Source organism: Anser anser, assembly GCF_964211835.1.
Source record: "Anser anser genome assembly, chromosome: 11".
Lineage (NCBI taxonomy): Eukaryota > Metazoa > Chordata > Aves > Anseriformes > Anatidae > Anser > Anser anser.
Genome location: NC_139732.1, coordinates 15,835,024 through 15,860,125, shown reverse-complemented (window position 1 = coordinate 15,860,125; position 25,102 = coordinate 15,835,024). Strand labels below are relative to the sequence as shown.

Genomic DNA, 25,102 nt, shown 5'->3' with positions numbered 1-25,102 from the left:
AATTAGCAAATTCAGTGACCTAAAGAGGTGTCAGCTCATTTGTTCATGTACTGGTAGATATGAGTGTTTCTACTCAACAGCCTTAATCATACAGGCTGGAAATGCCAGAAGGGAATTTTTGGTAAACTCAAAGGCAAGAGGAAATTGTGAATGACCTTCCTTATCTTTAAGGTCACGTCAGATTTGGAAGAATACTTCCAAAAGACAATGATAATTAACAAGCATTTGATTCTGAAAAACAGAGATGAAACAAATGAATAAATTCTGGGATGAGGTACTGACCAAATATCAACAGCATGCCAGTAACAGTGTCTTTACTGCCGTTAAAGACAACAAAAGACAACAAAAAATCCTTTTACAAATACATCAACGCGAAACGGAGGACTAGGGAGAATCTCCATCCTTTACTGGATGCGAGGGGAAACCTAGTTACTAAGGATGAGGAAAAGGCTGAGGTGCTTAATGCCGCCTTTGCCTCAGTCTTTAGCGGCAATACCGGTTGTTCTCCGGACACCCAGTGCCCTGAGCTGGTGGAAGGGGATGGGGAGCAGGATGTGGCCTTCGCTATCCATGAGGAAATGGTTGGCGACCTGCTACGGAGCTTGGATGTGCGCAAGTCGATGGGGCCGGATGGGATCCACCCAAGGGTACTGAGAGAACTGGCGGAGGAGCTGGCCGAGCCGCTTTCCATCATTTATCGGCAGTCCTGGCTATCGGGGGAGGTCCCGGTTGACTGGCGGCTAGCCAATGTGACGCCCATCTATAAGAAGGGCCGGAGGGCAGACCCGGGGAACTATAGGCCTGTTAGTTTGACCTCAGTGCCGGGGAAGCTCATGGAGCAGATTATCTTGAGGGTCATCACGCGGCACTTGCAGGGCAAGCAGGCGATCAGGCCCAGTCAGCATGGGTTTATGAAAGGCAGGTCCTGCTTGACGAACCTGATCTCCTTCTATGACCAAGTGACGCGCTTGGTGGATGAGGGAAAGGCTGTGGACGTGGTCTACCTTGACCTCAGTAAGGCTTTTGACACCGTTCCCCACAACATTCTCCTCGAGAAACTGGCTGCTCGGGGCTTGGACTGGCGTACGCTTCGCTGGGTTAGAAACTGGCTGGATGGCCGGGCCCAGAGAGTTGTGGTGAATGGAGTCAAATCTGGTTGGAGGCCGGTCACTAGTGGAGTCCCCCAGGGCTCGGTACTGGGGCCGGTCCTCTTTAATATCTTTATTGATGATCTGGATGAGGGCGTCCAGTGCACCCTCAGTAAGTTTGCAGACGACACCAAGCTAAGTGCGTGTGTCGATCTGCTCGAGGGCAGGAAGGCTCTGCAGGAGGATCTGGATAGGCTGGAGCGATGGGCTGAGGTCAACTGCATGAAGTTCAACAAGGCCAAGTGCCGGGTCCTGCACCTGGGCTGCAACAACCCCAAGCAGAGCTACAGGCTGAGAGATGAGTGGCTGGAAAGCTGCCTGGCCGAGAAGGACCTGGGAGTATTGGTGGATAGTCGGCTGAATATGAGCCAGCAGTGTGCTCAGGTGGCCAAGAAGGCCAACGGCATCCTGGCCTGTATAAGAAGCAGTGTGGCCAGCAGGTCGAGGGAAGTGATTGTGCCCCTGTACTCGGCTCTGGTGAGGCCGCACCTCGAGTACTGTGTTCAGTTCTGGGCCCCTCGCTACAGGAAGGACATGGACGTGCTCGAGCGAGTCCAGAGAAGGGCGACCAAGCTGGTGAGGGGTCTGGAGAACAAGTCTTACGAGGAGCGGCTGAGGGAGCTGGGCTTGTTCAGCCTGGAGAAGAGGAGGCTCAGGGGCGACCTCATCGCTCTCTACAGTTACCTGAAAGGAGGCTGTAGAGAGGTGGGGGTTGGTCTATTCTCCCACGTGCCTAGTGACAGGACGAGGGGGAATGGGCTAAAGTTGCGACAGGGGAGTTTTAGGTTGGATGTTAGGAAGTACTTCTTTACCGAAAGGGTTATTAAGCATTGGAACGGGCTGCCCAGGGAGGTGGTGGAGTCACCATCCCTGGAGGTCTTTAAAAGACGTTTAGATGTAGAGCTTAGGGATATGGTTTAGTGGAGTACTTAGTGTTAGGTCGGAGGTTGGACTCGATGATCTTGAGGTCTCTTCCAACCTAGAGAAATCTGTGAATAAGTACTCACTAAATACCATAACATAAAAAGCTTGCAGGATTTTTTTTTTATGGTGGTTTTCCAGTCATTGGTTGAAATTACTCTGGACTATATAAGGACATAGTTAAAGACGTGTGAGAAGTCACTGTGGCAGCGTCCAGCAAAGGATGCTGACCTTCACACCGATACACACTTTTAAAATGTCAAGAGTATCAGTGGGAAGAGAAGTAGAGGCTGAAATACAAAAGGAATGCAAATGTGGGCAATGGAAAGCTATCTGCTTCAAAGTGCAAGTGGCAATCAATAACTTCTTAACTAGGCAAAAGAGAGAAAATAACTCCACATGGTGTGTTGTCAGAGGCTGGAAGACCTAAGGCACTTTCAGAAAGTGAAAACAGTTGCACTCACAGTATGTAGAGATTTGCTAATAATCAGGCAGGGCATTTAAAACCTCTGTGATATGAAATTCTGGAGAACAGAGAATAAAGAAACATTGGAGCTGGAACTCATAGATCACCTTCATCAGCCTTCATCTCTGACTGCCTGGAGCGCAAGTTCAGAATAACAGCAGAACCTCTTAGTCTAATTTCAAGCCTCTTAGACAAGCAACTTAAGGATAGTGCCTGGGATGGAAAAAGAAACCATGCAGAGTAAGCCAAAAAGGAATGCTGAGCAACTGCACTTGCCACAGCCAGATATCCAACTTGATGATGGCTTTTAGTTTTGTTTGTTTGTCTGTCTGTTTTGTTGTTGTTGTTGTTGTTTGTTGTTGTATTTTGGTTTTTTTCCTCAGCTCTTTCAAAGTATGTTGGGAAAAGAAGTCAGATAACATGACCTCATGCCATGAATAGTTAGCAGATATATAGGTATACTTGGTCATGTCTCTGTGAGCAACGTCCTCTTATAGACAAAGAGCTTGGCTGAAGTGTGATCTCGGTAATGGGTAAATTAATTAATCTGTAGAATGGAAGTGGACTGATAAGTGTATGAAAAATTCTAGAACTACCTAGCACAACCTTTCTTTTGTTTGAAGGCATCTATCCACACTTGTTTAGTTCAGTCCATAGTTTAGGAATATTTCTGTATTCAATGTTGATTCTTGGATCCAGAAGATTCTTGGGTGTGTGGTTTAATGCTTTCTTGTATACATTAGTTTTTTGTAGGCCTCATGCTACCTCTGAGGTACAGTGTGTCGATATACTGAAGCTATCAGCACTTAGAAAATTATAGAAATAATAATAATAATAGTCTTTCTGACTTTTCACTAGTAGACTACCACAAGTAGGCCTGTCTGAAGTTTTAGGGATTAACTACTATCAAGTTTGCAATCCATCTTGTGTTGTTCTTACATAGTGGGCACTCAAAACAGCTGTAAGGCATATTTATTCCAAAGCCTGACCTTTTTAGTATTTTCACCAAGACAGTGGATTACATCAGGATATAAGGACTGTTGCAAGTCTCACTTTTTTCTAATTTCTATTCTTTTTGGTTTTGCTTTATTTAACACAAATATACTGAATTATGTAAAACGGGGGAAAAAAAAAAAAAGGCTCCTTCTACATTTTGGGACTAGATGAGGTCTTCCTCCTAATGAAAGGATGAGAGAATAAACCGCTCCGGCGTGCTATTTAATGTGGAGAAGACAGTCAGACATGACATTGAGGAAATCAGTATAAAAATGGTTTCATATAGGATGGTACTGTTTTACTTTCTTTGTGTTCCAGAGTTTAAAAGAAAGAAAGAAAGAAAACAGAACTGGAAGGGGATCGATGCCATTTCACAAGATAGGATCAAACTATTGCTGCAGAAAGCTGGAAGAAGCTTGCAGATCGGCTGAATCTTGAGTAAGTTGGAATGCATAGATAAAAAGTAGTGTTGCCCATGGTCTTAGAAGTTAGTGAGGCTGCAGTTCTCTTGAGTTCTCAGCTTGAAGCCTTTCACTAAAACATTTAGAAAGCAACATAAAACAAGTAAACAAAAGAAATTGATTTTTTTTTCTGCACACAAATGCTGGGTTTAAAGTAAGTCTAACTATAACTTCTGAGTATATTGCCTATAACTTAGCCCACCATCTTGATCTTTTGTCTTCGTCTATGATGTACATCATGTACAGTCATTTTCAAGAGGATAGTTTTATGTTTACAATTTTTTTTTAGCTCTAACATACATTGCTTTTTATCCAGCTTTATACTTAACTCACCTAGACATTCATATAGATGTGAAAATGCGCTAATTTTTAAGATACTTCATCTAGCTTCATGTTGTGATAATTCATACTGAAATATCAATGCTACTAATAGGTAGGAGACTTCCAACTGAATTCTTTATGAACTTTTCCTGACCTACTATGTAGTGTGTTAGCTTTTCACTCTGGCTGACATTATGCATGGATGGATTAGATAACATCACCACACATTGTGATGTTATCCTTGCTTTCTAGTAGAGTGGCAACAGAATTGTTCATATTACTTTTTGACTTGCGAATTTTGTATGTGTGTTTTTGTGCCTCTCACACAGAAAAGCGTTGATTAAAGCTGCAGCATTTTGTTTCTTTCAAAAATATCTCGCTAGATGAAGTAGCCAGTTCCAAGCACTGAGGAATAAATTAGGAATGTCCCTCAGACAGTAATATAGCCTAATTAAATCAAGCTAAACAGTATTTAATTAGACTCATATCTCAAATGAAGGTAAGGGAGGTAATGATATGACTGATTCCTTTCAGGGTAGACTGTGATATCATAACTGTAAGTTTGAGATTTTTAAACCGTCATATTTTCAAGCCCCTGGAAACATAGTCCTCTTTAGAGAGGCCTTGATGTGGGAACCATAAAAATCAAATGTACTGAGATAATCAGTAGTTTAGGAAGCACTTATTCTCCCATCCTAATCTTCATAGATGCAGCTTTAGAATCTTTCTCTTTGCTGCCTAATCCATTGTTTTCAGGAGTCATTACTACCAAACATTTTCTAATATAGCTAAATGAACAGCTCCAAATGATTTATGTGAATGCTTCACAGTGAGTATTGGGAAAGAGGAAAACTCCACAAAAGAGCTGAGGACCCAATGATATCTGTTTAGACTTCTGAATAAATGAACAAGATTTTGAAGAGGTTACAGTGCCAACTTTCCTCAGCGCCAGCTTCTCTTAGTTCATCTCAAATAGTATTACTGGATAGCTTTATTATATTTTGGATAGGAACCAAAATGACAATATTATTTTCTAAAATAATCTCTTGGGAAAAGATAGACAAAACACAGTGGAGATTTTGACATGAAAACAAAGTAAATATTCTAATAGAAATATCTGACAGACGGTACAGTTTTCAAACATCTTAAATTTGCTGATTATTGTCTCTAAATTCAATCAAAGTGCCAGGTCAGTGCTAATGTTGTTCAAAAATATTCCTCAGAAATTGTTTATTAAAGTTTTATCTCTAATATACCTCCAATTCAACAGCATGAGGAGCTGAATATAGGGAATTTCAATCTGTGTACAGCCATAAAATACCAAGAATTTTGAAAGCAGTAATGAAACACCCAACATATTAAATGCTCTTGAAGAATTATTATAGCTATTTTATATTTTATCAGGTTTTAATAGCTAAGCAAATCGCTATCTTGTGCAATTGCACACACTGGAATTACATTCATAAGTGTTTTGTGAGAAACGATGTGATATTGTGGGAAGTAATACAAAATAAGCCTGTTTACTTTTTATTTAAATTTGATACCAAGCCTCTATGGACAATGTAGTCTTTTTAATTTGAGGTAATACTTGTGTAGTTTAACTCCAAACATACTTTTCTCTGTGAAAGCAGTTACTATAGCAAGGAGTTTATACAGGTTCCATTATACTGCACAGTATAGCCCCAAAGAAAAATTTATCTATATTCAGAGAAACATGTGTCCCTCTGCATAAAAAAGAAAGAGTTTGGAGGAACAAGGTAGCCCCAGAATTGAGGAAGATAGATTATAGTTTTGTCAGCCCTCTACTGTGGTTCTTGTTGTTCCCTTCCCCTCTTCATGAGATGGTTTTAGACTAGAAATATTCTCATTTTTCTCACTGTGTGCTGAGGCCACTGACCTCTGATCTTCTGCTTGGTTGCTGTTGCTTCCTGTCATAGATTTTAGGAGAGATTGCTGCTTTACATTTAACTTTCACTCTCTGGCTGCCTGGTAATGTAGGACTGATCAAGTCATCCCAGAAGACTGGGCAAGATAAATTAGATGCTTAATTTGCACATCAGGAACTGCAGACAGGCTAATTTTAAAAGGACATTTTGATAAAGTAAAATAGTACTGTGCACATATTAGTAATTGCCGGTTCCACAAAATTATTAATGATAAATGAGCTCTGGGCTTTGAATCTTTGCTTAAATTAATGCTTGAAGGGAATGAAATATAGACAACAAAAGTCACTAGAAAACTTATCACATAATTTTCAACATTAAAACATTCGTGATTTTTATTATTTTTCTGTCACTATCCATAATCTTAACTGCCCTATATAAAAACAAATATAAAATAATGTATATGGTACAGATAGTCACATTGTGAACATTTCTTCCCAAACTAGAAGAATATATTTAGAAATCTGAAAACAAAAGTAATATTTGTAAACTATATGGACTTAAAAAGGAACTTCATCTATAAGTGAAGTGTTGGCAACTCAGTACAGGGTGTACCTCTTCCACTGGTCACTGTTAGGACTCCAAAATCCATTCTTTAACTTATCTTCTGTATCGATCAGATTCCTTCTGCCTTTACATTTGCACAGCTGTACCGTGTAGGGCTTGGAGGGTGTTGTTTTGATCTAGGGGAATATGGTACATAGCATAGATAATAATAGCCATGGTATCTTGGTAATGATAACCCAACTGTATGTACTAGGTTCATAAACCTGGACTGAAATTAAAGCCTACATCTGTCCTTCATATGCAATTGGTTGTTTATATCTGATGACATGCATTCTCCTCTTGGTTTTCATCTTGAGTCATGTACTTTTTACTTGTCTATTTATAAGCTAAATATGCATGAAAATTGTAGTAATTAATTCATCCAGGCATTGAGATTGAGGTGTTTAAGTGTTGTTTTGACATTCACCATTTGAACTGGCTTTTGCATATGGGTTTTCTGGTAGACCTCTGGCATAATACAGGTACCCTGCCATTATTTAGCTACTTATTGTCCCCACTGTCATGTTCCATCGTAGCTTCTGTGCACAATATGAAAACAAGGCTTCACATATGTCACCTCTCTCTAACATTGTTCAGCCCGCTTTAAAGATTCCCCACGCTTCCCAATATGGCCTGAATCCTTGTTCTTGCATATGGTCTCCTTGATGCACCAAAGCCTTTCTCCCTCTTGCTAGACAGATTTTTATCTTTCCACATCTATCCTGAGCAAGCAGAAAACAAAGCAGAACATTAAAAATCTGTGTGTTATGCAGGTATTTTCATTGTCTATTTTATTTCAGTCTATCCTCTCCCTCTCCCATATGTAAATACAAAAGGATCAAGGTTGCTTTCTTCAGATGTGCCATCAGACTCTGCTACCAACCACCTCTCCCAAGTTTTTCAAAGACTGTTGCCAAACAGAAAAATGGACTCTGTATGTGTCTGTATCCATGAATGAAATTCAGCCAAGAGTCTGTTCAGCTCCTCCAATAATCCTTAGGAGAAGTGCTCTTGGACATAATTTTTTAATGGACAGATTTCGATTTTTTTCCCAGATTTTTCTGTTTGCGCATTCCATCACACATGACTAAAGACTAAACTTCTGTGTCTACTTATTGTCTGATATTTTAATATCAACAGAGACAATAGCCTACCAAACTTTTGTTTACTTTGCATTTTACTTTATTTGTACACATTTCCCATTTATTCATTCTGTTATGAATACAAAAATGTGTATGTGTATATTTGTAGTGGTGTTATTGGTTTCAAAAACTTCTCAAAACTACCTTGAGAACTCTTTAAATCAGTTTCTTAAGTGGTGTCTCTTGAAATGCTGAGGACATAAAATATTGGCCATCTACACAGTTGTTGTGCACATTCTTTTCTCTGTTTCACAAACAAACTGTTTTTATGCTTTGCATCTCATTTACACATTACTGAGAACTGTAACTTGCAAAGGGCAAAGAGTTTGCTGGCGAGCCTTCTTCAGAGCATTTGCATATTACATGTGTCAGTTTGAATGAATATAAATACATGTGTGATTTTTCAAATAAAGTAAGAAAAGTTTGAAAAGAGTAATATAAAAGTAAGTAATTTAAAAGTTTGAACTCATTATATAACTTTCATTTCATAACAAATAATCCTCTATAATTATTCCACTTTGTGTATCACTCAGATACTTCTAGATTTGCACCAGAATTGTGGGCACAGACAAGAACAGCAAAGATTAGATCCAGCCATTAATCCTATAGAACTTCATGAAAAATGGTGTTTGGACTTGAAAAATTCAACTATATAAGGTTGCTCATTTATATATATTGGTAGCACGTGGCTTCCAGGAATATGCCTTTTTGCCAGTGTTATGATCATGCAGGCTGACCGTGCTGAGCCACTGACTTGCATGAATCCCCAGATGAAATGTGTCCTGGGAAAGAGTGTAATTTTGAGGAGTCTCTGGAGGAGCTGGGGTGGAAACAAAGGCCCGTGCCAGCACAAAACCCCTGTATTCACCATTAAAACTGTTGCCATTTGAATCTACTTCTGAGCATCTGACTGGTCCAGTAAGAAATGCTGGTTTTGAAACTAATATTGTCCCAATGTCCCTCCTGATGTCACTCACATTCTGATAGCAAAGCTTAGATAATCACTATTTATTTATTTATTTATTTTTCCCTCTTGGTTTGCCCTTTTGTTTTTTAACTCCCTGACAGTGGTCCTTGATTAATGTTGATATCTAGGGGCAACATTCTTTTCAGTCCTGGACAGAAAGAAAATTCATTTTTACAAGAGACAGCGTCTGCATCTCCCGTAAATGTAAGAAGGTGCTATAGATATTTCAGTACCCTAAGGACATCTTTATATAATGATTGCTCTTGGGCAGAAGCAATTTAAAAATCCCACTGCATACATAAGATGTTTAGTATAATAAATGAGGACAAATGCAAAAGAATTGCAATAAATAAACTAAACACAGGAGAATACTGGATTCAGTATATAATTAATAGAAGTACAGTTGCTTACTTATAAATGCTTTGTTCTTTTTACAAACGTCTTTGGTACAAGTTCCTATTGAAGACTGCAGCCTTCCTAAATTTTCAAATTACCTTTTCTCACTTGGATTTGTGCTATAATTAAATAAATACTTTTATTTCAATAATATTTTTAACTTTATAGCTTCTAAGAACAACAGAGAAACTGTAAGAGTTTGTCTGAACATCTTTTTCGAGGACATGTTAGATGAACTGTCAAAATAATGTTTGGAGTCTGCAAGAATTAAACCTCTCCATCATCTCCTTCATCTTTAGTCGTTGCTTATATGATCAGCTCTATAGTTCCTCATATCGTTTATTTTTTGTTTTTCTGTTTTGGTGGTGGTGTTTTGTTTGTTTGTTTGTTTTTGTTTTGTTTTTTTGTCCACACCCCACCCCCCTTTTTTTGCTGAATATTGAGCTCTACATATTGTTTTTCACAAATTTCCTACCCTTTCAGTCTCCCACTCTGGTAGTCTTGGCTTAAGGTAGTAAATAGTCGACAGTGAAAGGAGGGAAGCATGTCAGCGAGGAGACAGCACATTGCAAATGAATGTGAATCTTATGGTTTCTCAGCAGTCTTTGAATTTTAGTACTTTTGAATTTACTTGTATCCACCGTTACTCTGACATTCCTTGGAACATTTAATGCAGTGCATTGTTTATGTATTTTTAGACATAATGTCTCTGAGTAGATTCCGTGTGACTACACCACTTCAGGTGAAAATATCAGCATTTGCAGGGAGAATTATTTGAGTCATGTATTTTTACAGGATTTACAAGTGAAGAAACATTGAAGCTGTAAAACAATTATGTATTCAATTAAGACTGGTTCCTTTTTTAAAGTTGTGTATGATCTTCAGAATAACAGGCCCTTTGTTGTGGATCACTGGCAAAACTTTTTTTCCTGGGGAAAAAAATAAAATTTTGTAGCTCTAAGAGATGAACATCTACTTCAAGAGCATTATCTGTGGATAATGGCATTTGTTTTAAATAGCTTAAGGCTATCACACCTAATTTAAATTCTTTGCTTTTCTGGTGATTGAGATCTGGGTGAAACAGCACATCCCTTGTAAGAGAAAGAAAAAGAAAGAAAAAGCAAAATCCTATTTCTTGCTGATTTATCATTATTTCAGAAAGTCATGTCATCATTAAGTATGGTCTACTGGACAGGAGAATATCCAGAGTATTCACTAAATATCCCAGTATTAATCAGTAAACTTGAAGTTGCTGATCCTTTGTGTTTTATTTGGTCATTGCTAAACTAAGGAATATGATTTTGCTATAGCTGATGTTCAATAGAAAATCCAGCTTTAACTAATCAGGATTAGATTTTTAAATTAGCTCAGTACTCGCTAGCTTGCATTTTGTCCATTCTAACAGGAGCGGTTTGGAAGTTCTCATGTACAGTTGTTCCTACTAAGAGCCATGGCAATAGGTTTATGGTATTTTTCAGAGGGGATGGGGAAAATTGGCCACTTTTGACATCTTCTTACAGTGTTTGTAAGATCTGGAACACTTTTCCAGATCTCTGTACCAATGCTTCTATAAAAATGTCATTATGTCCATCTTCATAACATAATACCATCACTGACAGTGGTTTCAGGACCATTCCTTAATGCGTCATAACCAGAAGGGTGGCTACCCTGTGGAAAGGCACTGCCAGTTTATTAATCAGCTTGCATAGTGAGTGTTGCTTCCTACAAGGGCTCATATCATTTTTAACCAATTGTTAGCTTTTTATACTTCACTGGTTAGTTACTAAGAAAATGTACTTGATAAGCAGGAAGCTGTCAGTTGTGCAGATTTTACAGGGCCCTTCTCATTAAAAGCCACATCTAAAGCCCATTGAAGTTAATAGGGAGCCCGTTAGGTTTTCATCAGACCTTAAAGCAAAAAAAAAAAAATAGATTTGGCTTTCTATAGAGGTAAATTAATTGAGGGAGGGAAGAAGATGCATAGATCCAATAAACAAAGCAACTTGTGGTGTTTGTCTGCTGAGGTCAATGGCACTGCATGTGTGCTCAACTTAATCCTTGAATTTTAAGTGCAAGAACATTGCAATGAGATGCAATGAGATATTTTGAGCTTTTAGCTACAAAAGTGAACATGTTTATTTAGCATGTTTGTCCTGGGTTTTGCTGAGGACAGTCTGTGGAGCATCATTAATAAAGTGGCCTCAAAAGGGTTTGCCCAGAAAATGGGGATTGTCTAGAAATGCGGAAGCAGTCTCATATACTGGTTGCTGGCACCAGGGGCAATGACTGGGGAGAGCAGAGAAATTCAGAGACTGGGCTGCCTCAGCTATTCATTGATCTGTATGTAGTCCCCTTGGGGCCCATCTTTCAGTAGCTGGCACGAGGAAAAGCCTGTGCTGTCAGTATGCTCTATCTTATGCTGCAAGAGAGCAAGCTCCAGGGTGTATAACTGCAAAATTTCAGTAAAAGTAAGGTACACATTTAGCATAACATAATATCTGGACTGGGAGTGAAGCAGAGAATATCATTTCAAATATGGAAATTCAAAGACTCCCCCCATACCCATTACCCAGATTGAAAAATATATATTGTAATTTTTATTTCAGAAAAAAAAAAAATCAGTTCAAAGCAGTGTATTAAAATTTGTCTTTTTCTGTTTTTCTGTTTCATATTACCTAAATTATATCTATATTATTTATCTAAATCATTAGGAACTGTTGTATGTGGTTCTGTAATAGTTATATAACAACACTGACTTATGAAAATACGAATTTTAATACGGAAGTCAAAGTAATCTATTTTAATTATTGAAACTATAGATTACTTGGTACACACTAAAAATTCTTCAGTTCAACCAACCTCCTTTAAAAAAAAAAAAAAAGTAGTTTATAATTTTATCAGACCACATAAAAGTTCAGTAAGAAACATGCAAGTGATTTCATCATGTCAGAAACAGCCATACATCATTTCTCCGCAGTACTGAAATCTGAAGTACATTCTATGAATGCATTGTATACTAATGTGCTATACTGATGTGTTTACTCACTTCCTACTTCTCAGGCAAAATGAAATTGAGATGCTGTATCAGATTAGCTTTATTATAAAAGTATATATGTATATTTTGAACTGCACAGTTCTTGAATATATTTTCTCAGCATCCCCACTTAAGAGGTTAATTTAATAGAACTACTTTCATCATGACCGTGGTTCTATGGGTGAGATAATAAAGAGTTTGAAAACTAGGAATAATAAATCATTATAGGAAGTTTAGTTTCAATTAGTATTATAAATGTTAGTATTTTAGCAAGGAATTGACAACTGATTGGCATGTTGCAGGTTATAGCTGTTCAGATATTAATCAAAGTTCTAAACCTTGCTTACAAAATTACTTAGACATGTACATAATTTTCCTGTATTTACATGGTAACTAAGCCTATCTTTTACATGTGTTTGCCCAGGGCCACAACTTGTAGTATATGCCGAGATCATTATGTATTATAGTGAACAATTGTCAATAAGATTCAGAAGTCAATGGGACAACACATCTGCCTTTTTGATATACATTGTCTAATCTTAAACATTAAAGAGGGTTGTTTTCTCTTTTAGTTTTGTGTGTGTTAACTTTCAGAACTAGTCAGGTTTCTGTCTAAATCTGAGCACAATAGTAGCTTTACTTCAAAAATGAATGAAACTAATTTTTTAGTAGCTTTACTTTGAAAAATGAATGAAACTAATTCGTAAAAAATACAGCTATGAGTCTTTCTGATTAAAAAGGTAATAAAAGTGCAATGCGTGCAAGCGTATTTTGCACTCAGATCTAGTTATTTTGTACTTGAACAGCCTAAATTAAATACTATAAATTCTGTCCAAGAAATGTAAATACTATGAGTTAAACCTAGCTGCATAAAAATTGAAGCTAAAAAGGAAAAGCTACCTTTAAATTCCATCTTTTATATTTGAAATCATTGGGCTTTCCTACATACGACACGAAACACCTCACTTAAGACTGTTAAAAAAAAAGTGTCAATAATTGTAAGAAAATAATGTTATTTATTTCTTTGAATACAAATAAGAAAGAAAAATCTTGACCTAGAGGAAAATAAGTGATTTATCTGACACAAAGATGAGTGAAAGTATCAGATTTCTCTCTTGTTTTTGTTAGAGAGCTTGCATTCCTGGGACTTGCAGTCCAGCAGACTGGGTGTATTAGCAATGGCAAACCATGATCAGTGAAGGGCACACTACTCAGCTCCCACTGAAGTAAGGATTCTTTTTTGTGCAGTCATGAAAAATGGTTAATAGGACTTCCAGTTATTCCTAAGGAAGATCTGCAGGCATCAATGAAGTAGGCATTTTAAATCTGACTTTTCATTTTAGAGTTTTTGGTTTCAATGTTCACAGCCCATCAAACCAGAAGGATAAGCTTTTACTTCCTTTGAGGAAGATAAGGGGACAGTTCATCTCTCGGCAAGAACTCCACTCAGGAAACCAATTCAAATTGCTTTGGCAGCCCTTTGTAGAGAGGAAGGAGCCAGATGTCTACATCCAGTGAAGGTAGTGTGTGGAACGTGTTTGGGAGGAGCTTTAAAGAGCGTTTAGGAGTATTGAGAGTCTCAACAGGAGTCTAACAGGACCTAATTCCGTGTAAAATTAGTACCGTTCAGGTACTGATCAGTGCTAGGACTGCGAGGGACTTTTCTAAGACGCTGAAGCGTGTGGTCCCCAGAAATCAACCTAGGCAATGGGGTCCCTGCACCCAATGGACCCTGCAAGATATGAAAATAACTCAACAGTGAGCTATAAAACAAACATTCAGCCCCCTTAAGGAAACTAGAGCATACCACAGGCCTATTCCCCAAATTGCAAATTGAAAGCTGGCTGGATGAGGATCATTACTTCCTCCCCCAGTAAAGAAAACCAATTTGTCACATTTGAATGATTTACAGTGCAGTACTTTCCACATGTCAATGTTTGTAAGCAGCATTTTAAAGCAAAACAGAAAAGCCCAGAAGTTTAGTAGCTGAACAAATTTCTCATACTCATTCCTTTACAAAGAATAAACAAAAAAAAAATCATTTCAGAATTTGGGTGGTATGGGAAATGAGGATTAAGTAAGCAGTAAGTGAAAGCAAGCTACAGCCTCAAGCAAATTTGTAATTAGGTAAGCTACAAAAACTTCAATAATGAAAGGTGTAATAGAAAGTCTGTCAGGTCCTGTACTGTAGAGAACTTATGCGCACCATTGTAATAAATTAACAGAGATCTATTTGATTTTTTTTTTTGCTAAAAGTGAGAAGCCCCAAGAGTTTTGCATTACTTCATTTAGTGCTTGGTGAGGCTGTTTATATAAGACCTTCCCCTGCATTTTAAATCACTTATTGCTGCTTTGGCAGTGTCTGTTAGATTCCATTAGATTCATTAGCTCCTCTAAAGAGCATTGCTCTGTGGAAATAGCTGAAACAGCTGCCCTGTGTAATTTTGTTATTGCTTTAATTTACTCAGAATTCTGTTTTAACACTCCAGCTGTCAAATATAAAGAGGAAAAAACAATCAATATAAAAGCTTTTTCTACCTTAGTACTCTTACGTGTACAGTTTGTGGGAAGTGTAAGAAAATAAGCAAATGTAGCTTTTTGTTGTTTTCCAAGTGATTTCTTGGAGCTGTTGGAAATAGCACTTCTTAAAATGCAGTCTGTGGAACAGTACTCTGTGGGCTGAGTTCTCCTCTGCCAAACTACTTCTCTCACACAGTGAAACATCTGTCAGTCTCGAAGTGAAGCTGCATTCTGTCCAGTACCACTTGTTCACTCTTAAGTTTTGGCCAAGTAGTGGTCACAAGATCTCGACATGTGCTGTGCTAGATCTTTAAAGCTTTTTAAAGCAGACACATGGGGTATGGTTTCATTGATCATCTTGGTGAGGCTTCAGAAATATTGCTGAAAATGGGTCAATCTGTTTTGTAAATTTCCTTTGATATCTTAACAAAATGCTTCATGTGTAAAAATGTGTGTTCTTTTTGCTTACAAGAATACAGATTTCTGTGAATGCTTACTTTTTATAATTCCAACCAGACCATCTATGGAGAAAATGCAGGAAATGTCCTGTCGTTGTTGAATACTGATTAGAACTATGAAGCTACAGTACAGGTTATACCAATGACAACTAGTCTGGCAGCAATTCAGGCTCAGTATCTCTCACAGAAACTATGTGATGCTGATTGAATAATATCAACCTAAAATTTGGCTCCTTGTTACAGATAACTTAAAAATACAGCTACAAAAGGACTAAATCCACATCAGAATGGACAATTTGTTTCTTGTCTGTTAAAGAAACAAACAAACAAACAAGTTACCAGTCAAAATACAGTTCTTATCTTGCACCTTGATTCTGCTCCAAAATAAAATTTTTACTGAAATGAGGCAATCATCTTTAAAGGAATTCTAAGATGAGTCTAAGTCTAGCCTTGTTCTATTCCGGGCTTCTGCCTGAAATCTAGGCAAGTAAGCTCTAGTAGTTCAGGGGTGCATTAATTAACTTTCTCCCCAAACTACTTTAAGTAGGCTACTAGTAGGAGTCACTGGGGAAGTGAATCCAGAAAATGTCTTCAGCCAATTAGAACAGTTTGTGGGTAACTTCTGGAGAGGAGAATGTGTGCCTAGTCTTTTTATAAGTTTTACAAGATTATTTAAGATAAATTGAATATTGGACACCAATCAGACAGATGTTTCCCTTCCAAAGATATCTGGGACAGGTAGTGAGACTTCATAAGACTGACAGAGAGATTATTTTCTTTTATAAATGTTTCTTGTTCTGGACTGGAGCATGGAATAAAAATCATGATCTGCATAAATGGAAAAATCTGATCATGTATTTGGAAATTTAAATCTCTTTCAGTGAAACATCTCTAGATGATCTTGTTAAATTATGCTGCAGTTTGTCCAGCTGCTGAAGATGATTACTGACAGTTAATGACTAGAGTACATAGAGTGGTTGTATTTTAGAGAAGAGGCAAGCACTGCACAGGAACTATTGCTACCTCTGCCTCCCCCACATCTGTCTCCCTTTAGGTCTTCCTTTTTTTTTCTTCCTTCCTTTTCATGTTTTCAGTGCTCATGCTGTGCTGAATGCTGGTAAGGCAATACTTGATCCAAAAACAAGTGGCCACTTTGTATTTCTTAGAATTTCTAAACATTTCACTTTGGAATACCAGAAATGTATTTGTAGCACTATTCTGTTTCCCTGGTGGACTTTCAGAATTTTGCAGGCTAGCTGGATATCCTTATCTGTTTCATAGCCTTTTTTCTCATCTGAGTAACAAAATTGGCAATATCATGATATGTGATTATATATTTATAACATAAATAAAGGTTCAAAACCTAAGGGTTTGAAATGAACTGCCCTGGAAAATAAGCATAATACATATGTCTACATTAAATGGAATAAAATGATAGACACAACCACTTCATGAATGATCGTCTAAAGGTTTGTAAATCTCAAAGCACATCAGGGAGTTGTTTGGTTCATATCAAAGCCATATATTAAAGCCTGCACCTGTATTTATTTTGTGTATTTTGCAGTGGCATTTTCTCGGTCTCTTGGTGCTGGGTGTGACAGTGAATACAGGTGGGCAGCTTCTGATCTATTCTTTGGTATAGCACTCCAGGATCTGGTCCAGTGACTATATTTTCTCTATTTCCTCTTTTTGTTTTATATTGGAATTTCTTTGTGAATATCTTCACATACAGTGAATCATATTTATTCAGCTCTTTTCTGTCAACTCTTATCATTTGCTTGTAAAGATATTAGATTATTAATCAATGCTTCTGATGAACCATACTATCTGTAAATATTATTTAGACAGATAATGTGAAAGTGAAAATACCTCTATAAAGTTTGACTATTAATAAAGGAATTCTAAAGTTATGTTAGTGTAAAACTCTAAAGCAAATTACTGAAGTCAAAGCAATAGTTCAGCATGAAAATATCAAATTCTGAGACTTGCATGGTGACTGGAGGACAGTAAGTTCAAGTCCAGGCTATTCCATAGTAAGGAAGAAACAAAATGCCTTGATTTATTAAGCTTTTCAGAATCTCTTACGAAGACAGACCCAGTTATTTTGATATTGTGCATGGCAAATTTCCCTAGACTGTTGTGAAAACAGAATTGCTTTCTTTCCAGTAGGCTTTCTTTACCAGTACTTTCTTGAACAAAATTACCACTTCAAGCACCACCAGCCAGTTGTTGTGCTTAAAGTTGCTGTGCATTCAGTAAGTAAAGTGAAAATTCTGGAATGCTGATCTAAAAAGATATTGAAAAGCTCTTATAATAGAAGATATTGCTCTTCCCTTGGAGGGCCAAGCTTCCTAAGATTACCATTATCCCTATTACCTGAGTTTCAGCCTATCCATTTTCTGTTTATGTCTTCAAAATTAATTCATGGACTTTTCAGAATCATACATGTGTTTTCACATACCAAGGCCAGTGAATTAAGAATGCTGCTGTTGTGCTTCCTTCTGGATAAACAAAAATTTTCCAAATTATTAAGTTGACTTTAAAAGCTTTTTCTGATATTAGAGTGATGCAGCTTAGAGGATACACAGAGAGACATTTTACTTCTCATCATTAAGAAGTCCTCAAATGTTAAACTTTATATTTCTACTGTCAGCTGCAAATGTTTATTTACATCTTCCTCAATAGCTGTCATGTTAGTGACACCCTTTTCTTCCTTTTTTCTTTAATTACCTTTCAACATATAGTCTTGAAGATTAAAGGCCACATGCCTTCTTTCAAAGGTCATGCTTAACTGGCAGAGATGTTCATTACAATTTTCTGAAAGTCAACTCACTTGTCTTAGTAGATGAGTATGTTGTCATAACATAAGCATGCAACACATCTGTAACTAGTATATTTTGTAATTTTCTGCTCTGCAAGTTTCCAGACATGTTATCTTTTAATATTACTTCATTGTCAGAAGACTCAATATGTTCAGAATTAAGGTTAAGGTATTTTTATCTTGAATAATCCAGAAATTACTATGAACTTAACTCAAGTACATGCACTTAACTCAACTACATGCATGGATATAATTTTTTTTTATTTTTTTATTTTTTTTTACCCTGTTCACCCTGTTCATTTGTTTTTAAACAGACTAAATCAAGGCACTCAGTCTGTGGCTCCAGGCAAAGCCTAGCTTAGGATTCTCTGTTTTGTTGGGTATATAATACTTTTTCCCATGTTGTTGTTTTTTTTCTCTGTTACTTGCTAACAGCTAAATAAGCAGGCAATGATGCAAAAGAAAAGCATGCCACTGAGAATTAATTGCATATGCTATAACATTGTCCAGTCTTTGCTATTAGGATAAACAATTAGAAAATCAAGTGGCACTCTAAATACCGATTTAACTGGTTTCCTCAGAATTGTTGTTGCTGATAATCTCAATATTCTTTGCAGCATTAGTTAATCACATCCCTTGTTTGCAATAAACTCCTCTAAGATTGTCAAGGGACAAACCGAGTATAGAAATTTAAGATATTTAACACTGTAAGGGTTCACTGGTCTGAATGAGTTAGAGAATTTGGAGAGAGTTAATTATCAATTTATACTTGCTGCAAATTCATCTTTTCCTAGCTCTGTGGGACTCGTGAAGTGTTGATCATGGTTTCTTGTCACCGCTAGACCAACTGGGGAAAAAATAAAACCAGAGAGGTGGTTTTACACATGATGAACTGTGATTGACATTTAGCATCCCCAGGCTTATCATGTTTAGAAAGGAACTTTAAAAAGGAATGCTATCATACCATTAAAGTTGGGTATTAAAAACCTAACAATGCTTTCTTGGGTGATTGGCATATCTTTTAGGTAACAGTGATGAATGTATGTTTAATTAAATTTTTAACTCTCAGAACAGCCCTCATCTCTCAGTAGCAATCCATATACAATTTGTTGAAGTTACGTTCGTTATTTTTAATTAAGTACTAACGGACAATTTATTGACCTTTTAGGGCAACTTATGTATACCAGTCAGGCTGTAAACTTCATTTTATATGACGTATTACAATGGCATAATCACAGTTGAAATTGTATATGAATATGTAATTTTTCATAAGCCGAAATAGCGCACTACATTTAAAATTTTTTATTGAACTGCACTTTGTTAACTTGAATTTCATTTTCATAACCTTTGGTTCATGCATTTTCATGTGGAAATATCATGGGATAGTCTAATTGTACTTTCTGAATCTCTGTGGTTTTAATTTATGAACATCTTCTGGCTTTTTCTTTGAATATTGGTTTAACAAACCCTACGTATTTGGGAAGTTCCTATTGTGAAGATGGTGTAAAATTATTTCCCAATGTCTCTTGTATGCTATGCTTAATGTGTGCTGCTTCTGGCAGTGTAAAATATTAAGTATTTTGCAAAAAAGTATGCCATAGTTTTATGGACTTTTTAGTTTGATCATAAAGGTTCAGATATTATCCAGTGTATGCCATTCAAGCAGTAACTTCAAAATCTGTGTGATAGAATATAATATTGATAATAGTTTCTGTCCTATTAAGAATTTCATTGGGAAGTGCACTGGGATGTGTGTATAGGTGTGTATATACAGACATAATTATTTTATAAAGCTGCTTACCAGATAATATGAATATTTATTCTCTTGTGACTATAGCCAGACATAAAAGAAAAAAAAATTACAGAAAATGAAAGTCCTGAAAATTCAATATTCAAAATACTTGTGATAATTTTATTAATAATGTTTGGGCTAAGAGTCTATACTTACTTTACTACTACTCAGCAGTCTGTATGGGAAGCACACTGATGCTTATTTTGTTAAGAATGTTGGTTATGATTTAAACAATTTCTAAAATCTTTTGACACTTTAAATGGGGGCATATGTTTTCATAAATTTCTCTGGATACAGCTAGAAATGTCTTGACAGAGATATTTTACTTCCGTCTGTTTAAAATGCAGTAATTAGATTTAATTCTTTAGATGGGTTCTTCATAGAGGGTATCACAACTGAGTCCCTTTAATGATTAAAAAAAAAAAAAAAGCTGTGTTCGATAAGTTCTTGAGCTTCCATTTTTTTGAATTTACAAAAGCTGTAAGACTGATTCTTACAGCATACTTTCAAATGGCTTTTATGTATATCAGTTCTTTTAAATGCTTTATTTGCACAATTATTTTTCCCAAATGACTTCAGAATTATATAACATATTAATAAACACTAATTCTGATGTTAAATAGGTCTCAAAACTGAAAAATGAAATTCCCCTTGCTCACAAGTATCAAGTAGCTTGTAAGCCACTTGCTTGTTATGCTTCCTTTAGAAATGCTGTTATTAAAAAAATAAATAGAAACTTTTGTTTTTATATGTTTACTGAGGCAAAACTTTCATATTGTCCAGTTTTTGTACAATAGTATATTCATTCCACTTCTGTGATGAAAGAAACATACATTTAAAATAATCTGTTCTGAATCCATTTTCCAACTGAATGGAATGGAGGGGGAAAAAATAAACTGTCAATTTCAAATGTGTCTTATCCTCAATTCATAATAGAATAGGCCTTATCAACCTGCTAGTTTTGTCTGTTCATTTGCTGATAAATAGAAAAAAAAAAAAAAGTGTATTTTAGACAAAGAATAGAGAACCTTCCAAAGATATCCATGAATGTGAATATTTTAGAAATGTTTGAAGTCCAATTCAGTTCCACACTGACAGAGTGGTATATTTTGGAAGGAACATGGCTCCAGAGCCCCTTCTGAGACATTGTTCAGCTATATTTGCTTTCCAAATACTTGATAACCACCCACATGATTTATAATAATCACACTGTTGTTTGACTTGGAAGAGGAAATATCCTGCCTCCTAGAAACACCTCCTCAGTGGCCAACAGTAATGGCATTGCAACTGCTTCTCAGCCATGTTCAAAGACCTGAAGACAATTTTCTGGCAGCTTCCTTTAAAAGATATTGCTGTTCTAGGATTCTAGGTATTTGTTAAATAGATTAAAGGAAGGCAATAACCGCTTATTTATTATGAGGATATAAGAAATATATGGAGGAAGGTCAGAGATGTGGTTTCTATGTAGCATTTATTTCCCAACAATGCAGGAATATGAAAAACTAAACTACTTAATGCATAACAAGTGCTCTAAAAGAAGCACAAATTAATAGTTTGGACATATGGTCCTTCTCTTATGCTGAATTCCACTGTTACAACACAGGCTGTAAGAGCTTTCTTTGCTGTGGTTATCTCTGGAAAACTTCATAATTTCTTTCCATAGGTTAATGTTTTGGTATATTTATCTTATAGCTCTTGTTCTTAGTAGTAAAACGATCTATCAAAAATTATGATGGTATAATCATCATTGACAGTGCATTTTCTGCCATGAATATCTAGCTCTTAAAATCTGAAAATATATATATAGTTTGTTATATTATCCATGGCATTTTAGATGGCAATGACTAAGATCTGTGAACATGGGATATATTTCACTCCTTCCTCACTGTCAATTATCATAATTGCATTTATGCTTGTTTTCTTTCTGCCTTTTTCTCTTGCTGTTCTTAATGGCTACTGTCACTTGTATGAACTAGAAACCAATCAACATTTTTGTGTCAATCCAACTTGTTTCTTTTCAGTTATCTATTAGGTCAATGCTTTGTATTTTGTTGTTTGTTTGTTTGTTTGTTTTTCTTTTACATGCTATATTTATATGTTTGTTTTCTGAAGCAATTTGAATATTGCACATGAAAGGAATTTGGATATTGCACATATTGTTTAAGTATTCTCAAAATTGAATAGAATTGTTCTTTTATTGAAAATATTGAGTTTTGGAGAAAAGAACTAAAGAATGTTTCTCTCTGATATACCTAAAAGATGTGTGGAGGGCAGCTTACCAGAGGACTGTAATTGTTTTGAATAATGATATTTTTGGGGAAAATATCAAGTCTGGAGAAGATAAACCACAAACTAGTTGTCAATTCACATAATCTAAGTGATGCACAGAAGAAAATACATATAGAAACACACAGATGAGCATTTTGTAGATTTTTATTTCATCTTTTTAAAGGCAAGTCTCTTAAATTAGTATTTGAAATATTCATATAATGCTATATATTCTGAATATGCAAGATACTCAAATAGCCCATTCATGCTTTATTGTGTTTTGTAGTTCATCAAATGGCAGTAGTTTGGCACAGAAAACATAGACCTCATAAAAATTTTGATAGATGCCAGTGGAAAGAACAACAAAAAAAAAAAGACGATACTGAAAGCTGAAGTTCTATTATATGTGACTGTGAAGGAGACTTAAAAGGTAGGTATCAGAAACTTTTTGAACTCTACAAGAAAGATTGTAATTGTGCCTGATTCATTATTCATCAAAGAATCCATCTGAAAAATATTCTTGAAGGTAAGTGCATCTAGTCTATAAAATGTTAAGAATAAAACAGCCATTCTGATAGTTATTGGATAATCTATTACACACCTATATTTATTTGTTTATACTCTTGATCTTATTTTTCATTTCCAATACACTGTTCTTCAAAGAATCATGAAGTTTCCTCAGGATGTTACAAGATACTTGCAAGATGTCTGTAAGACAGTCCTCAAAATTGCTGAAAATCTTGATAAATCTAAATAAATATTTTCAAAAGGCAGTGCAACTGGGAATAGAGAGTAGTTAAATGTTCCAATGATTGCACAGCTAATACTATTCTCATAGCACTATGTCTGGATATAGATCTTTACCTCCAGTTTATGGTGTTTTCTGTCTTGTGTGTGATAGCACTCAGGGCTGTGAGGATGAATTGATCATTCCTTTCACAGTGGGTCAAGACACAGATAGGAAACACCATGAGTCCCATCTCATAAAGCTTTCATTCACAAAGACTTGGCAGTTGATGATTTATTCAATTTTAGATCAGGTACTTTCATATTACTGTGTGACTAAGTCTTTTGTAATCCATGTGTCATGCTTCTCTTTAATCAGAGCTGATCTGCAATTTTGTATATTTCTAGTTGGATCTGATTTATTTTTTTCTGTTATATTTCAATAATTTTTCATTAATTACATAAGATGGGAAAAGTATAGAAAAGGAAGATTTTGTACTTGCTAAAGCACAAATATCTTTGACAGTCTAGAGTCAGGAGATGTAGCAGGATTATGGACAAATGAAAAGTGTTTGACTAGGTGAAGAACGGCTAATGTGTAATTTGTTATTGTTCATAAGGTCAGTTTGCTACACTGTCTCATTCACTGTTCCAAAATCTGAAAATGTGTTGTTGGTAGAGAAGAATTCAAGCTGCCATGCTTGGATCTAGTTTTTCAAAACGTCATAGTTTGAACTGAAAATATCTGGGTTGACCTATACAAGGAACTAAAGGCACCCACAAAGATAAAAAACTTGAATTTCCAGGAGCTTGTAGATTCACTGATGAAGATAGAATTTAGGTCTGAGATCTATTCTATCTTTAGGACATTGTCAGACATGATTTGCTGTTCAAAATTCACTTCCAGGTTACAGCAACCTTCATGAATTATTCTAGATTTTTTTTTGTGCTATGTTAGAAATCTCTGTTAAAAGTAATTCATTAATTTTCACATGATTTAAAAACATATGCAAATCAACTATAAAGATAATAATATAAATACTTAATTAGCTTTAAACTGTTTAAAGAAAGAGGTAATAAATTAGAAATTACGAAGAGAAATGACACAGATTCTTTAGAAAACACTCTTTTCTCTTGGCAGAAAATTCAACAATTGTAGTCAGCCAAAAGGGAGGAAAATAGACTAAAAAAGGTTGAAAATGCACGAGGTGACATCCAACAAGGTGAATTAAACATATCTGAAAAAAAAAAAGCATTTCCAAATATGCCTTCTTTGATGGTTAGACTGGTATACACAATACACTGTGTGTTAACCACACAGTTTCTTTTGTTTGTATCATACAGAGCCATGAAAGCCAATTTACTTTTTAAACTAGATCAATTTTCATTCCTAAATGAGCTGAGGTAGGGTCACTCATCAGTAAACCTCTGTCAAACAATCTTTTTTTAGAACGTCCAGCTCTGCTCTTTAATGGCACCATTTTGAATTAGACCTTAATGTTATGTCACTTTAAATTAGCAGCTTTAGTTCGAACATAGCCATAAAGAACATTATCCAGCCAGGGTAAACAGTTTTCTATCAAAACAAATCAGTCTAGGTTAGAAATAGCAATGTCACTGACACACTTGTCTCTTGGTTTTCATTGCTTTACTGGCTAGATCTTCTTCAACTAGGCAAAAGCATTGTTTTAAGCAAAAAGTATGTCTTAATGTTACAAAACTATTGTTATCTATTTAACATAATATATGCAGAACTGTAAAAACATTGACTTGTTTTGCTTAGCATAATTCTTTTTTTCTAATTTATCCCATCAGTTCAGATTTCTCATAAATCAGGTCCATGCTGTTCCCCTGCCACCAGCGGCTGTTATGGTCATGCTGTGGTCAGCAACCCTAACCTGAGATAGTTCACTCCTTTTTGCCCCAGTGTCATTCAGCTCATCAAGTCACGCTAGGTTCTGACGGGGCAGCTCAGTAACACTATGCCAGACGCCATGTGAATCACTGAGGCTTCCTTAACGTTGTTGCAGGAAACCTGGTGACATCTTTCTCTTGCCCAAATAGCATCTCCATTTATTTTCAGAGACATCCTAAGATGAATGTGTGGGTATACACATAATCGGATATTGATTTCTGTGCAAAATGTTTGTAATTTACTCACGGGAGAAATAATTTA

The 25,102-nt window shown here is 36.1% G+C and overlaps 1 protein-coding gene across 3 annotated transcripts in view; it reads left to right on the top strand.

Annotated features, from left to right (window-relative positions):
* Positions 1–25,102, top strand: part of LOC310879844 (uncharacterized protein) — a 796,982-nt gene that overhangs the window by 576,439 nt on the left and 195,441 nt on the right. For all 3 annotated transcript variants that reach the window (XR_014571147.1, XR_014571148.1, XM_083794781.1), the window contains exons 13-14: positions 3,850–3,969; positions 22,487–22,630. The gene's annotated coding sequence lies outside the window, so the exon portion shown is untranslated. The remainder of the gene's footprint in view (positions 1–3,849; positions 3,970–22,486; positions 22,631–25,102) is intronic.